The 17,784-nt window shown below is 44.8% G+C and overlaps 1 long non-coding RNA gene across 1 annotated transcript in view; it reads left to right on the top strand.

Annotated features, from left to right (window-relative positions):
• The first annotated feature begins 3,315 nt into the window (after positions 1-3,315).
• Positions 3,316-17,784, top strand: part of LOC136650945 (uncharacterized) — a 61,840-nt gene continuing 47,371 nt past the window's right edge. The window contains exon 1 of the long non-coding RNA XR_010794485.1: positions 3,316-3,383. This is a non-coding gene — a long non-coding RNA (uncharacterized lncRNA). The remainder of the gene's footprint in view (positions 3,384-17,784) is intronic.

Below are 17,784 nucleotides of genomic sequence, written 5' to 3'. Positions count from 1 at the left end.
TATCTAGAAAAGGAGAAAAAAATGACATTCCTGCAAATACATCCAAGATTACTTATTAACAGTAGCCCCCACATGTTAAAGGTCAGTTAATTTAGAGAGAATAACTTCTTGGCTGTTTTTTACTTCATAACTGTGTGAATTTTTTGTAGGAGTTCTGACAAATGCTGAATAATTGGTGGTGATGATGATGATTGTGATGATGATTGTGTGTGTGTCTGTGTGTCCTGCCTTTCCTTGCTGTTGAGTCTGTGGCACTTATCTTCTGGGATCAAAGCTTGATCTCTTTGCTTGGCGGTTGTGCAGCAAAGAGACTGGAATGAGAACCATTTACCTCCCTGCTAGCCTGGCCAAAGGCCAATGCTCTCAATAAGTAGAGTGGACAGAGGAATGCCTTTTCCCTCTCAAACAACAGAACCAGGGGACGTTCACTAAAACTGAGTGTTGGGAGAGTTAGAACAGACAAAAGAAAATATTTCTTTACCCAGCATGTAATTAGTCTGTAGAACTCCTTGCCACAGGATGCGGTGATAACTTCTGGCCTAGATGCCTTTTAAAGGGGATTGGACAAATTTCTGGAGGAGAAGTCCATCACAGGTTACAAGCCATGATGTGAATGTGGAACCTCCTGATTTTAGAAATGGGCTCTGTCAGAATGCCTGGTGCAAGGGAGTGGCAACAGGATGCAGGTCTCTTGTTATCTTGTGTGCTCCCTAGTGGGCCACTGTGACATACAGGAAGCTGGATTAGATGGGCCTGTGGCCTGATCCAGTGGGGCTCTTCTTATGTTCTTAAGTATTGGCTATGCAAGATAAACAGAACTTCCATGATCAAAGGATGGGAACAAACTGCGTAGAAGGATTGCTGTGTAATCCTACTTCATGTGTAATTGAAGGCATCTGATTGATCTTCCAGCATCTTTTTCTTTACTTATAAGCATGGGGGTGGGGAGGTTGAATCAGGACTATAGCACTTGGAAAGGGGATGCATCCTTTCTCCCATGCTATCACCAGCACCCCCAGCTTCTATTAGTTGCAGGGGGGAAAGACAATACATATTTTTCAACACCTGTCTTTTCCCCCCTACCACACCAAATACTGGATGCAAGAATGAGACTTAAATCAAGGAAATAACATGGGAAAAAAGAGTAACTCTCACAATCCCGATCCAATTCTCTTCCTCACAGTTACTTTTAAATAAAGGAAAATACATTGGACGTTCTAGTCAAGGATCATGTGGAGTTTTGTCCAAAGAGAGAGGGAACTTTGAAAACTATTGGCAATTTGTACTCATGGTTCAAATGATATAGTTTCAATAAAATAAATAGCGTTAATGCCCAAATCAAAAGACTATTGATTAGTCTTAGAACTTTCAAAAAAGGTGTTAAATAGAAAATCACCCTGGCAGGCCAATCATAACCTGCCCTGGAGCACAAAGGCTAGTGGGCCAGCTCTGCATCCAAGGCAGAGTTGGGGCTGGTTGCAGCGCAGCCTGGGGCAAGGGAAAAGTTTCCCTTTACACCGGATAATGCCACAGCAGCCCCAATGGGTCTACTCAGATCGTGCCACCTAAAGTGGTGGCGCACATCCAAGCAGCCCAGAGCTGCCCTGGGCTGCCGAGGAACAGGGATAAGATCTGGCATATGCTAGATTCCAGCCTCCGCCTGCCCTCTCACCTGCCGTCTGCCCACAGGCCTGACCACCACCTGCCCTCCACCCCCTCCTGCCCTCTCCACACCCCCTCCCCCAGACCACTGCACTGGCCTAGCTCAGTCAGTGCAGGCTTGTGCCGGCCCAATGGGACTTGCACTGGCCTCCCTTCTCTCCTGGTGGCACAAAAGGGCTTTATGGCACTTTCGCAACACCAGTGGGCCAGCACAAGGTCTGGTCTAGAGGGTAGAGCCTCCATTTGCCTGAAGATTAACATCCACAAGGTCGCCAGTTCGAGGCCACCGGCACCATGCGACTTTGAAGCAGCTGGCAAGCTGCAGCTGAGCTGTTCCATCTGCTTGGAGCGTGGGAGGATGGAGGCCAGAATGTTAAACCAGATCGGAGTGTAACACCTTGAATGTAGTGGTTCTTGAAAGAAAGAACCTTCTTTCAATTTGTAAAAATTCCTGCGTGGATTTAATAAGCCTGCCTATGTAAACCGCCTTGAATAAAGTCTTGAATAAAGACCAAGAAAGGCGATATATAAATACTGTATATTATTATATTATATTATTTCCTCTCCTCTGGATTGCACTCTGGGCAACCCAATCCTAACTAAGTCCTGTACTGTGATGCAGTGCCTCCGGTGCAGCCTGCACTGCATCCAAAGGGGAGGAGAGGCTGCTTAAGTCCTTCCCCAAGGGAAGGGGACGTTTGTCCCCTTTTCCTGGGGTAAGCCACAGCAGCTGCTATGGGACTGTTCAGGCCTGTGCCAGCAAAATAGCTGGCAAAAATCTGGGCAGCCCCGTGTTCGGAAATCAGGCTCAGGAAGGGGGACAGGATATGGAGGAGGCTTCTGTTGCTATTCCCACCACCCTCCTGGTATCAATCTACCCCCTCTCTGTTCTCCCCCGCCCAGTTACATTCTGTCCCTACCCCTATTCCACTCTCCCCTGCCAGCCCACAGAGTCCTTACCTTCACTGGTGGGCACAGGCCTTGGATTGACATAGCACACTAGCACAGGACTTTCCACCAGCACCATGATAATCAGCGCTGCTGCGATGTGCCATATGTCACATTTGTGACAATGCACATGCGCGTCACACTCATGATGGCTGGAATAGAATTACACCATAAGTCCTTCATTCACTTGGCGTTCAAATGATTAAATGACAATCGCTTCATTTCTACTAGTATGTTTTCTGAGGCTGTGCCAGAAGTGGAAGGGCACCTTGCTGGCCAGTACAAATAAACTATTTTGAGCAGCAAGTTAATCAGGCCAACAAGTCTGTTCTAGTCAGAGGGGAAAATTGCTTCCACTTGCTGGGCTGATAAGCGTGGCTAGCGGTATTAAGTTGAAATATCTTTTTCCAGAAGGCCTGTCCTTTGAAAATGAAACAAAAACAAAGTTATAAAGACTTTTGACATGTCTGCTAGTTTGTGCCATTGATTTCTCTGAGATAGTAACTTACTGGGGCCATACAGCCAGCATACAGCATACAGCATACTCTGTGACCACAGCTAAAGACTAGATTGAAAACCACTATCCAAATCTATGTTTGCATTCATAGAATTCTTTATTTCTGGATCAAGGCACAGTTTCTAGCATCTAGAAAGGCCTGATAGTAAAAGCTGGGTAGGGACAACCCTTAAATTACGAGCTCTGAAGGAGAGGTTCTGGTGAAGGCAGCCAGACACTTTCAAAGCGTGAAGCCTGAAGACTGCAGCCTTAAATGGTAAGCCTTAGTAGAGCAAGGAGAGTGCTTTTTCCATAGAGGGCAGAAGTGCAACAGACACCCGAGTGCTTTGTAATAATACATCATTTCTTTCTACAGAACTTTGGATCGTATGCATGAGGGAATCTTTTCCATATTTTCACCAGGGCAGAATTATTGCACAGAGAGAGTTACTCAGGGCTTTGTTTTAAATGGCTCAAAATATGATACACATAAGGAGGAAGGGAGGGAGAGAGAGAGAGAGTTTCTTCACTCTATTCCAAGGCTTAATCAATTTAAGGTTTTCTTTCCTTTGGAAGTTGGCTGACATTTCTCTGTTATGTCCAAATGATTAAAATCCTTCATTTTTGTCTTAGTAGTAAATATCTGCTAGTGTTCATCTGGTACGGGTAGCACATTATCCTGTCCCAACATAAATTTAAGGGGGTAACCAGATGATGTGGCTGTACTCCAGTTTCACCACATATGCTACAACAAACCCAAATAAGGGATTAGGGACACTCCCGGGTTCTCAACCCTTGAGTTCAGTTTAGCCTCTGGTAGCCTGGCACTCCACCGGAAGTTAGGGAAGGAGTGAAGTAGATGCAACACTGTAATTCTAATGAAACGAGGTTTATTTGCAAAGGATGCTTCAGAAGCCATCAATCTCAAATAGTTCAGCAGTATGATTCAGCAGTGATTTTAGCTCAGTGATTCAACTCAGTGATTCAGTTCCACGTTTCCACTCAGAATGGGTAGGAACTTGCCCTTATATTCTCTTTGGGGCTGCTTAGCTCCACCGTTGTTCAGCTGGTCATTTGGGTGAGAATTTCAACCAAACTGCCTTCCCGGCACTTTTTGAAATTTGAATGATTTTGGAGGGAAAACTATAGTTTGAATTCTAAGTGATTTCACACAAACAAAAAAAGAAAGCAGTGTTTACATTCTGTTCACGACAAACTCATTTGCTTTGATAAATTATTAGTTCGTGCCTTCCAAGCACTGTCTTGGTGAAGCCAGAACTGTAATGACCCTGAGAATGAGTGTGTCAGGCCTTTCTTGGTTCAAGTCTCACCTCTACCAAGAATTCACTAGGTGGCCTTAGGCAAGTGGTTCTATCTCAGCTGCAGTAGGGGGAATAATACTACTTACCTTACAGGGTTGTTGTAGAAATTGCAAGATAATATGAAGCACTTTGAACACTCAGAAAGTGCTGTACAGGTGAAGCCTCTTTATTTGTGGATCCCTGGATGGCCCTCCTGCAGATCTCAAAGACGTAACTGGAACCTCATTCTGGCTACATCTGGGAGATTTTTTGAGCCTTGGAGAGACCGTGCACCACCGCACGTGACCTCTCTGAAGCTCAAAATGCCACCTAGAGCTATTTTAATGCAACTTCCAGTTTTCACAAAAAACCAGAAGTCACATTCTAAAGGCTCTGGGTGACATTCTGAGCCTCAGAGAGGTCGTGCACAGTGGTGCATGACCTCTCTGAAGCTCAGAAGGGCTCCGGATGCAACTGGAGCAACTGGTTGCATTCAGAGCCCAGATGGGAATTGCAGATTTGATTATCCACAATTTTCGGTTGTCCGTGGGGAGTCTGGGAATGGATCCCCCACAGATACAAAGGTTCCACCTCTATACATTTTAAGTATTATTAATTGTGAGGTAGCAGCACAGGGAGAATTTGCAGAGTTTTCAGCCACCAAGCTGAACATAGCGCATGAGTCATGTGTTGTTGCTCAGTCCTCTTTTGCTCTCTTCCCAAGACAGCAAAAAGAGGGGTCGTCAAGCACCTAGTAGGCCGCAATGCATAGCTATTATTTGGCTTGGTGGGTCACGTACAGTACAGGCCTGGCAAAGTAGCAGAGGCAAGAAGGCTGTTCAGTTTTCCAACAAAATTCTTCATATCTGCTCTGTGGAAATAGACACTCGTTGCTAAATTGTACACATTACTGTTTAACAAGAACCACTTTCATGATGATTACCTTCATCTACAATTAACTGGCTCTGTATTGTAATACATTGCCATGGCAATGTAGTGTTATATGCTTGTTCTCCACTTCCTTGAATGATCAGATGTTTCAGGACCTGCAGCACAACCCAGCATAACCCAGCACAACCCACAACACAATAATAATAAATAAATTATTTATTTATTTATAGTATTTTTTATCCTGCTTTTTTCTGCAAAGGTACCCACAGCGGCTGGTTCAGGCTTCCTATGGAGGAAGAATTATATTGTCTTTGAAATGTTTGTTTTATTTGCAAATATGAAGGGTTGAACATTGGATGGAGTAAGGTAACACATGCTTTTGCGAGCAACATCAGCTTCCTGTCTGGAGCTGGTAGCTGCCAACTCTTCCTTTTGGCTTTCTTCCAAGTCTCTGCCACATCAGATCCTAACTCTCTTTCTTTTTCTTCCAAAATCTTCTGTTCACAATGCCCCTTTCTCTAAGAGAGGGAGAGGAATCTCCCTATGAGAGAGGGATGAGGAGAGGAACCAACTGGCACAAGGAAATCTTTCCTTATGGTTTTTTTTTTACGATCACCAATAGCATAGCTAGGGGGAGGCAGTGCAGTAAGTGCAGCAGGTGCCACTACATGCCCTGTAAGCAGCCCCTCCTACTTGCCATTTGAACCGAGGGAGGGGCAGCTTACATGGGACATTGAGGTGGCTGCTGTACTTACCGCACTGCTCTTCTCTGCCTATGCTACTGACCAACACACTGTAAGGAAAATTAATTTAGTAATGCAAGTAAAGGCAGCATCAATATAGCAATTTGCACAGCAAACAGGCAGGTTGTCGGCCTAAACCAGGGTTGTCCAAAGTTTTTGGCAGGAGGGCCACATCATCTCTCTGACACCGTGTCAGGGGCCTAATTAATTTACATTTCAAATTTGAATAAATTTACATAAATGAATATATTAAAGATGAACTTATATGAATGAATGAGGTCTTGCAATAGCTCAAGGCCTATAAAAGGCCTGGCACAAAGCAAGGCTGGCCTTTCCTTTGCTGCTCCTACTGCATCACAGACGTGAAACAACAAGCAGTGGAGGGAGCCCTCGTCCCACAGCTCACTCTAGAGGCCAAACAGTTGCCCTCACGCTGAGAGCAGTTGCGTCGGGCCAGTGTGGGCTCCAACAAATCTCTGGAGGGCCAGAGGCTCATTGGAGACTAGGGGCTCCCTGAGGGCCGCATTGAGAGGTTTGGGCACCCCTGGCCTAAACCAATGGCCAGTAAGTCCATTTAAAGAACCACTCAGCAAACCAGGAATCATCACACATCATTCCTGCAGTTTTGGTCTATGAAGCAGCTGGGTCCTGGCTGAGGAGCTGGCTGCAGTCTCCTTTTCTCTTTGAATTAATGACCAAAACACCCACAAGGTTGAAGGGGCAGTTTGTTTAGCATTCCGTCTCCACTGGGAAACTGGAAATGACCTTGAACCTTCACACTTGTACTTCAGCCAATTTGTGTGTTTACTCAACTGCTGTTTCTGGGCTTTTTCCCCTAAAGGGAATATATTTTTGCCTGGGACAAAATTTTTGAAACTCTAAAAATAACTTTCTGACATTTTATGATAATATCGGCTGTGAGCATTTTTGACCCTTTCCTTCTCATCCTTTGAACCTGTGGTGAAAGGAAGTAGCAACCAGATTATTAAGGTATAAAAATGAATTTTATCCAAAGCAATTACAGAGATGAAGAAATAAGGAGGGTTGAAGAGGGAAAGGTTAAAAACAAGCCGTCTTAAGGTCAAAAGACGACGACATGCAAAATAATAAAATCCAACGCATGGATAGCCCAATCCTAGCCTGCTCTGGAATAGGCAGCCCAACTGGCCTGCGGCATATCCAACAAAGGTATGGAGGTGACTGGAGTGCAACTCAGAGTAAGGGGATATATATCCCCTTACACTGAGTAATGTCCTAGTCACCCCAATTGGGCTACTCAGTTCTGCACCAGCTAAATCGCTGGCACAGATCCAGGCAGCCCTGTGAAATGCTAGGCTGCTCAGAATGGGGGTTAGGATCCAGACTAAGTGCTGGAGGCCGGTCCCGCCCCCCTTCCTGGGCCATGTTGGCCAAGTGGTTCAGCCTCTTCCTGACCCAAAATGCCTTCATTCCACCTTCCCGCCACCTTTCCCAACGCCCCATGCTGGGCTTCCCAGGCTGGTGCATACTCACCCATTGCTGGCCTGGATCTGGCATGGGGAGGCCGGTGTATATTCTTGTGCCAATCTCCTCAACTCAGAAGTAGTTGCAAATGTGCTTTATGGCACATTCGTAACACTCCCAGGCCGGTGCAAGTGACTTACGCCAGGCAAGCACAACATTAGAATTGCACTCCTATCTATGCTTCCTTAGCTCTAATTTACTTGGGGTAGATTCATGGAACACTCAACTTTAGACGAATGTATCACCTGCACTATCCAAGATATTGCTCAGATATTTTTTTGGGCAAAGAGGCACCTTTTAAAGTGGTGATCTCTTATATCTAGCAAAGAGAGAGAGAGAACAATTATCCCTCTTCACCACAGCATGACATCTTTTCCAGCGGCTGTTGCTGGTGTCCAGGTCTTCCACACCTCTGTTTAGACTGCAAGCCCTTTTAATTTATTGATTTATTTTAGCTACACAAACCCCTTTGTGAGCTACTTTTTAAAAAAGCAGTATATCAATATTCTTAATAATAATAATTTCTGTATATACATTAATAGCAATACTGACCATAGGGAACACACACAGAAGAAAAGAATCATGCTATCTCCAAGGTCAGATGATGATAGAATCTCATAGACTTTCACTGTGATCTTATCACATATTTGTGAAGGTGCCAATGAAAAGTGATTCAAGTAAAGCATCAGAGCAGTTGTACTGTAACTCTTCACTCAATACAGGGCTTGTATTCCCATGAATGACTTTAATAGAGTCTTGAAAGAACTCTTTCATATACTCATTAGCTATTGTACGTGGAAGGGGTATTTATACCAGTAGGAGTGTTTTTACACAATGCACGGATTGTACCAGACATAGTAGCATCATATTGAAAACAAAAGTGCTGCAATATTGAGACACTCAGTGCTACTGTTCAGAGCAGCTGCTGTTAAAAATGCCAGACTCCTTGTCATTTTAATTGTATATACTTTTAACTCCGTTCTGAGCATGTTGTTTGAGCTAAATAAAATGTGAAATATCTGCATTAGGAGTATAGGTCTTACACTCATAGAGCACTGATCTGAAATAATGAAAAATGGAACATATGCACTTTAGGTAAAGGCATCACTAGTGATGTGAAAACAGCATATTTATTATTTACATTTGATTTGAACTTGTGAATATGGTTGATGTAATATGCAATGCAGGGAGGCAGCTGTGCTTATTTGAATAATTGTTTGTAGAAATAATGCTATTTTAAGTTTTGGATGGTCTGGGGGTCTCATATTTTTTCATCCCCATGGACAAATGCTGTCTGAAATATATCATCGTTTTTGCTACAGACAAACATAACATTTAGGCTTTCTACAGGATGGTGAATGGGGAGGGGGCAAATGACATCATTTGCATTGCAACAAAGTGCATGTGCATTTTGAAGGGTGCAAAGACATTAACATTTGATTGTGGCATATCACTGACAGCATTGAAAATATCAGAGGTTTAAATACCTCTTAAGGGCTTAACATGCATTACATGCAAATATATATAACAAAGTTCCAATGGATACTTTCTGTAAGGAAAAGCAGCTTCAAGGAGGGGAATTTTTAGTGCAGAGGAGTGGAGGTGCTTAACCCTTTCCACTTTAGAAAGTCCTTTCCCAGCCTCTATTTCAGCCCTCTGGTGGGGTGTCAGTGATGTTTGCCAAGTATTCGTTTAGACAGAATGCTGACTAGGGAGAAAGCAGTTTGGGAAAAGGACTTGAAGTGAAGAAGCAGTGGGTGGTCAAGAGGTTAAGCATTCCTCCACTCTGATTCTCTATTCAAATTCCTCTCCCAACTAAAACAGCCAACAGGTTTTTGCCCATTATGCCTATTTACATGTAAATGAGATTGCATGTAAATGTTTACCTGCAATTTTTGTGGGCAATTTAATTTGGCTTTTATAATAAAAAATAATATTTATTATGCCTGTAAAAAACTGACACCCCAATCCTAAAGGCGGTGGTGTTTCCGGGTGCAGGGGCACTAAAGCAGCTACCGCTGCAACCTGCAGCTCTGCAGTAACCAATGGAGGTCTCCTCGGGGGAAGGGGACTTTCATCCCCTTCCCGTGGGGAAAGCCTCAAGCCCCGCAATGAGGTTTCTCAAGTCTGCACCAGCTCCATGTTGGGACTTCTGGAGTCCCCCTCCTGGCCTGGTTCCTTTTAACAACGGGATTAATGGGATTAATCCAATTAATCCTAAATGACAATAGCCATGGCAGTGTAACTAGTGGCTACTTCAGGATATTGTAGAATTCTGCACTGTGCCAGGAAACGTAGTTTTGGAAAACCTAAAGTACAATAGACTCTCTCTCAAAGCCCTTACTGATGCCATGCACTGACCCCTGCATGGCACACTTCACTGTGATGAGGAATGGAATCACTGCAGGAACATCATGAAGTGCTAATACTAACTGTTGGTCTTGGGTCTCATGCCATGCCTTGGTTCCCAAAGTTTGGGAACTACTGCCTTACAGAGCCTTTGAAACTCCAACACAATGTATACTTTCGGGTGCAATCCAAACTTGCCCTTGGGCCGGCGCAAGTCCCTTGTGCTGGCCCAGGAGGGTTGCAAACGTACCATAAGTCACGTTTGCACCTCCTTGAGAGTCCGCTGGGCTGGCCCGCAGAGGCGCGCTGGCCCGCAGAGGCTGAATCCAGCCTCCATGCTGTCATAGGGAGTGAGCCTTGTGTTGGCCGAGCTCGGTCGATGCAAGGCTCTGGGTGGGTGGAGAGGAGGCGAGAGGGAGGTGTTCTGCGGTGGGGGGGAGGGCAGGAGGAGGACAGTCCTGGAGGTGGGTAGGGAGTGGGAGGCGGGGCTGGGATCCAGCTGTTATGTGCAAGTCTGCTGAGGTGGTGCAAGTCCAAGGAGACCCATTAGGGTTGCAGTGGCTTATCCAGGGATAAGGGGAAAAGTTTCCCCTTAACATTCGCTGAGCCACTTGGGGGCCCTATCTTTCGCTGGAACCAGTGCAAGCCGCCTGGCTTGATCCAGTGCAAGTTGGGATTGCGCTGTTATTTGTTTAATCAATCCTTTATCCCAACTTCCCCCCAAACAAAGGGATGCCCAAGGCTGCTTATAGATATAGTAAAGTGCTATAAATATAATAAAAACAGCAAATACAAATACTTACAGTAAAATGAAGAGCTTAAAATATCAGCCCTGCAATAGCTAAGTACAAGATCAAAATGCAGCATAAAAATACAGTGGCAAAACATAGATACTACATCAATCAAACAGCAGTATAACACCGCCCAGCCCAGTAAAACACTTAACAAGGCAGCATAGAACTAAGAGTGCAAAACGACTGCTGGAGATAGTGGCGTACTTCAAAAAGCCAGCCAAAAGAGAAAGAGAACACCACAAGGAAGTGGCTCCCACGCCATTCTGATCATATATGAATAGGGCTTCATGGTGGCTTCATCCAGAGCATTCATAATACATTTAAAGCCAGCATTGATCTTTGTGTAAGATCACAATGTGGCCACCACCAACGCTGGTTATGTAACCTCCCACTGAATTATGGCAGTGTGCTCTGTGCACAGCTATCCTTCAAAAGTATTTGGGCATTTCAGTTAGTGCAAAATTGCTGCAGCCCATCTTTTAAAAAAAGGGTTTGCTGCAGGGAACATGTACCTTCCTACCTGCTTTTGGGCTCACTTCAAAGTACAGATTCTTACTGTTAAAGCCCTAAGCAGCCTAGCTCATAAACACATACAGTACATCCCGCATAAACACGTACATTAAGTCAAGTCTGGAAACCTTTATTGGCATTTAAAGAAACAAATGGCAAACGGGTACACAAAACAGTATAACAAAGCCAACGCTTGACTATATACCAAGAGAAAAGGAAAAATCACATCAGGAGATTAAAAGAGAAAAGAAAAGAAAAACAACAGGGAGAAAATGAAGCTATATAGATCAAGAAGGGAATTTTAACTTAGAAACAGCGGAAAGATAGTCTGCTACAACATTAGTGATAGCCACAGAGCTATCACTTAATAAGATAGGTAGAGGGTCAACAGAAGGACCAGGCAAAGAAGATAGCATAGGGATCAGGAGAGTGTCACGAAGGGAATAGTGAGCTGGGCAATGAAACAAAATGTGGTCCATTGTATCCGGTTCAAGAGAACAAAAAGGGCATAGTCTGCAATCGTGAGGGATCTTGGAAAATCTGCCGGAATGAACGGCTGAGGGAAAAATGTTAAATCTCGCTAACATAAACGCTCTCCTCTTAATGGGATCGGTTAACATACTAATTAAGAAAACAACCACGTGAAGGTAGAAGACCAAAGAACTGAGGGGAGCAGGTTGGGTTAAGATTAGAGAAAAGTTGAATAAATTGAAGTTCCCAAAGTTTGGCTTTAATAATTGAATGGGCCCTATGGAGATTGGCGAGATGTTCAGGGGACAAACCCAGTGATAAAAGCTTGTGATCGATAAGATGGAACCACTTAAAAAGATAAGAATCCTTAAGCAGGTCTTCCAAAAGGAACTCAGAGTGGATATTTAGGTGTAAACGAAGCCAAAATTTAAAAGTAAGGGACCATGCAATGGTGGAAGGAAGGTGGATCCCTAACTCAAGCGCAAGGGTGGATAATCTAATTAGGTTGGGGACTCCCAGGATTCGCCTGAGGAAAGAGGCAGCAATCTTATCAAGGTCCTGATTCTCAGCCTCTATCCAGATAGGGACACCATACAATAGTTGGGAAAGAATTTTAGTTTTATATATTTGAAGAGCAGCCGTACCGGCTGATTTTAGAAATGCTGATTGCCGCTGGAATAATGGAAGCGAGCAATCGCGTTTAGATGCAATGAAGATAGAAAAATAATGGATTTCCTATGAGAACGCCAAGAGCGACGAAAGTGAAAAATAATCCCTAAATATTTAAAAGTTTGTACTTGCTGGAAAGAAAAAAGGTATTCTTTGTATGTAATGTACATGTCTTTCCAACACGTACATATCTTTCCAACACGTACAAAGGAATACCTTTTTTTGCACAGTACAGAGCAAGAGTAGAAAGATAACTTCCTTGGAAGAAGGCAGTTGTGTGAAACAAGCACACGTCTCTCTCCATGGCAAGGGTTCAAGCCCCTATGGGGGCATTTGCCGGCTGGAAGTAATCCTTTTATGCCAAGGCTTGTGATTCCGCCCTCCCTTCTGGCAAGTTTTACAAGGTGGTCAAAAGGATCTCCCTAGATTTAAACTGCTGGTGGTGGATGCCCCAGTGGCCACCCTTGGCTCTCCCTCCATACTGGCATCAGACAATGAGGGCCTGCCACAGGATCCAGTGGATAAAAGGCCAGACAGGTTTTTGAGGCCCCGCTAGCTCCCTCAGGGCACCCTGCAGCTGCCTTTATGGCTGACACCATGGTGAATTCCATTCAGCTATCAGCTAGGGCTATGGCAGCCGGGATGTCAGTTCGGAGAAGCACCTGGCTCTGGAACTGGGATGCCGATTCAGCTTCCCATGCCAAGGTCATGGCCCTCCCTTTTCATGGAACCAAGATATTTGGAGAGAACCTGGACCCCTCTTAGTGGAAACCAAGGGGAAATGCAAAGTTCTGCCCTCTGGCCTAACAAGGTCACCTCCAAGCACCAGCAGTCCTCTTTTTGCAGCCATAGGGCCTCCCAATCTTCTCTGGCTCCAGTGGCTTCTATAGATCCCACCCCATCTGGCAGTCCAAGAAATCCACCTTAATTCCACATTCTTCTTCTCCATCAGTATAGCACCAGGTTTTAATACAAATATAACTCTGCTTAGTGAAAACTGGTTCACATCTTTTTTATCTGTCTCAAAGCATTCCCCACTGAATGCAATATTGCTTAGTTCCTGGCTGTGTGCTTCATTATGAGAATGGGCTGTTCGACAGTGAATTTCTGGGCCCAGTTCAAAGAGTGAGGCAGCTGTTGTATGCCACCTAGTGTTCAGCCTGGCAAAAAGGGGTTGCTCAAATAATGATCTTAAAACCTGATTATCATTGAATGTAGTCATATTCATGCTGCTTTTCCACCATAAACGCTCTCAAAGTTATTTGCAATCATTTATTAAAACATTGTTGAAGACCGACAAATATAGCTCTAGGTATTAAAGGTATTAGGACCTTTTTAGCTGATTCCAATAAAAGTATTACCTTAATATTAACCCCTGCTAACTGGGTAAGAGGCACTTTTTCAAGTGGGTGCTCCTTTTTTTAGCAGGGGGAGAGTAACTGGCCCACCTCACCCCAGCACTGTCTGTTCTAGTGGCTGTCTGCTGGTATTCCTTTGCATCTTTTAGATTGTGAGCCCTTTTGGGACAGGGAGCCATTCAGTTATTTGATTTTTCTCTGTAAACCGCTTTGTGAACTTTTAGTTGAAAAGCGGTATATAAATACTGTTAATAATAATAATTAATATTACTTTGGATTTTTTCTAACAAGTCAACACAGGTACCTGCATCTTTTTTTTTTTTTTTTTTACTAATATGAATCAGTTTGATAATTATATCTTTTTAAAAAAACAAAAAACAAAACTAACACATCAAAAATTAATAGCAACAGGACAAAATTGAAATCGGTTATTGTCTAAAGAATTTCTTGATAGAAATGATACATTTTTACCAATCTCCCGAAACTCTCCATTGAATGGACTTGCTGGTTTTACCTTTGGAGAAAGTGTCATAGGATAAATACCACAACAGGAAAAAGTCATGTGCTTTGCAGAATGATATTCCCTAAGTGCTAGCACCTGAAAGTAATTCCAGTTGATGTTAATTCATTGGGGAGAATATATGGGAGAATCCAAGTTATCCTGTACCCACTTTGGGCTTTAAAGGTCAAAACTATTACCTTGAACTCAGCCTGGAAACAATATGATGGCCACTGAAAACTGCAGACAATCAGGACTGTATTGCATAAACTCTGCTCTCATAGTTGTCAGACAGAAACTGCAGAAGCTGGATCCCTTGAAGTTTCTAAACTGCTTTCATGGGTAGACTCACCTGCAGCACATTAAGGCCGCAGTCCTAACCAATTTTCCAACACTGGCATAAGGTTAATGCAACTCCGAGGTAAGGGAACAAATATTGCTGTTCCTTGAGGAGGCCTCCATGACTGTACCCCAACTGAAGGATGCAGCACATGCCCCATTGGCATAGCTATGCCAGTGCTGGAAAGTTGGTTAGAATTGCGCCCTAAAGTACAAATTGAGAGTCTCATCAAACATTAAGGGCAATGTTTTAAATAAATATTATATAAATGAATTTGCACAAAACCATCTTGAATAACCATCTTCAGCAGAAGCCGTGACAATATCTAAAGTTGACATGTGATACTTCTATTTTTCTGAATCTAGATTGGAAACTAACATTAAGTTACTTCTCCAAATCCCATGTATATCATTCTGAGAACAGTTAAGGGTAGGTACATGTTGTACCTTAATATCTTTTTCCCCCTGTCAGGAAAATGTGTTGGCCACATATATTCTGCTCTGACCTGTTATCACGTTTGGCCACTGTGTGGCCTCCTCGACCTACAAATGCAGCTATTCGTGCTGCTTATTTTACTGTTGCCTAGCAAAGATATCATTGCTGACCTAAAAAAAGAGAATTTAGAAAACTCTTTATAAAATGTATAAAAAAGTAGACTACAGAGATAAGTTTTTTAATAAATGTAAAATGTGTGCAAAAAATGTACAGAAAAGGTAAGAATATCATTTCACTAAGGCAGGCGTGCCCCGGGTAGATGGGACTCGTCAGCCTAGGAAGGCAGCTCATCTAAGAGAAGGAAACTCTGACCTCAAACCTCCTCTGCCTTGTGGCTACATCCAGTTCTGGAAAAGGCTTCAGGAGTCAACCTCGAGGCAAAATCAGGAGCCGGAGTCCCTTAGGCAGTTCATGGCTGAACACAGTCACGTTCTGGCAACTCCTGCGACGCCGCTGGAACCAACCGTATTGGCTTCTGCCTTTCCATTGGACCATTCCAGCGACGTGGAGAGGGGGGATTTGCTGCATGGGTAACAGCCTATCCTCCATACCTTCTCTACCCAGGCTTCGCGCACTGGAGAGGACACTCCAACTTCGCCATACGGCGTCGGCACAACACGGGAAGCAGCAGTTTACCGGTTATAAGTCTTTGCTCGATTGGCGTAGAGCATGACGCCAGGGGCTGCTTCCGACGGTGGGAGAGATCATTGCATCTCATTGGGCAGCTACCGCCCGCCTTAAGCTGGGCAGTCCCCAGCCAGTAAGGTGTTGCCTCGCCACGGTCCGTTAACCTCATGGGGTGCGTGGGGTTTAGGGTGAAAACCGACAAGCGGATCGACAACTCTGCACCATGCAACAGAAAACAGAAAACTACTGCCCTAAAGCTGGGCACCTGGAACGTTAGGACAATGACACCTGGCTTCTCTGATGACCTGCAAGAAATAGACGACGCACGCAAAACAGCTGTCATCGACATGGAGCTGAGCAGACTGCAGATGGACATCGTCGCCCTTCAAGAGACTAGGCTGCCAGATTCCGGATCTGTCAAGGAGAGAAATTTCTCATTTTTCTGGCAGGGAAAACCACCAAACGAAACCAGGGAACATGGCGTTGGCTTTGCGGTCAGAAATACCCTGCTGAAATCCATCATCCCACCTACTGTGGGAAGTGAAAGAATTTTGTCCCTGCAGCTCCAGTCATCAGCAGGACCTATCACTCTCATCAGTGCTTATGCACCGACTCTGTCGTCTCCAGCAGAAGCCAAAGACAAATTCTATGATGACCTGGCCACCACTGTCAAGAAAATCCCTGTAAAAGAGCCATTGTTCATCCTCGGCGATTTCAATGCTAGAGTTGGTGCTGATAACAGTTCATGGCCCACTTGCTTAGGTCAGTTTGGCACTGGGAGGATGAACGAAAATGGCCAACGCCTGCTAGAGTTTTGCTGTCATCACGGTCTCTGTGTCAGCAACACGTTCTTCAACACAAAGCCCCAACATAGAGTCTCTTGGAGACATCCAAGATCAAAGCACTGGCACCAGCTTGACCTGATCCTCACCAGACGCTCCAGCCTTCCCAGCATCAAGATCACACGCAGTTATCATGGTGCTGCCTGCGACACTGACCACTCCCTGGTGTGCAGCAGAGTGAAACTGCAAACAAAGCGACTGTATCACACGAAAAAGGAAGGAAGACCTCGCATTGATACCAGCAAGACCCGGGATCAGAGAAAAGTGGAGGAATTTGCACGAGCGCTTGAGGAATCTCTTCCAGGCCCGGCCGACGCAAACGCATCCAACAGATGGGAACATTTCAAGAATACCGTTTACAACACCGCCTTGTCCATATTCGGCAAGAAGACCAACAAGGCGGCAGACTGGTTTGAAGCCCACTCTGAGGAGTTGACACCAGTCATTGAGGAAAAGAGGAGAGCTCAAGCAGCATACAAGGCCTGTCCCAGTGAGCGCAACCTGCAGGTCCTCCGAACCGCTCGCAGCAAAGTCCAACAGACTGCCAGGAGATGTGCTAACGACTACTGGCTCCAGCTCTGTTCCGAGATACAGATAGCAGCTGACACGGGCAACATCAAGGGGATGTATGATGGTATCAAGCAGGCCCTAGGTCCAACACAGAAGAAAATTGCCCCTCTGAAGTCTGCCACAGGCGAGGTCATCCAGGATCGGGCGCAGCAGATGGAACGCTGGGTGCAGCACTACTCTGAGCTATATTCCAGAGAAAATGTAGTCACCGAAGAAGCGCTGAACAACATTGAGTGCCTGCCTGTGCTGGAAGAGCTTGACAGTGAACCAACCCTAGAAGAACTTCACGTGGCCCTGGACTCCCTTGCCTTTGGCAAGGCACCTGGAAAAGACAGCATCCCTGCTGAAGTCCTAAAATGCTGCAAAGAGATCATCGTCACTGAGCTGCATGAAATCCTCTGTCTCTGCTGGAGAGAAGGTGGAGTACCTCAAGACATGAGGGATGCAAACATCATCACGCTGTACAAGAACAAAGGTGACAGGGGTGACTGCAACAACTACCGCGGCATCTCTCTCCTTAGCGTTGTAGGAAAGCTGTTTGCCCGAGTTGTACTAAAGAGGCTCCAGGTACTTGCAGAGAGCGTCTATCCAGAATCGCAGTGTGGATTCCGAGCCAACAGGTCCACCACTGATATGGTATTCTCCCTTAGACAACTGCAGGAGAAATGCAGGGAACAACGACAGCCACTCTTTATAGCCTTCATAGATCTCACAAA

The sequence above is a fragment of the Tiliqua scincoides genome, chromosome 5 (assembly GCF_035046505.1).
Source record: "Tiliqua scincoides isolate rTilSci1 chromosome 5, rTilSci1.hap2, whole genome shotgun sequence".
Lineage (NCBI taxonomy): Eukaryota > Metazoa > Chordata > Lepidosauria > Squamata > Scincidae > Tiliqua > Tiliqua scincoides.
This window is presented reverse-complemented; position numbering and strand designations above follow the sequence as displayed.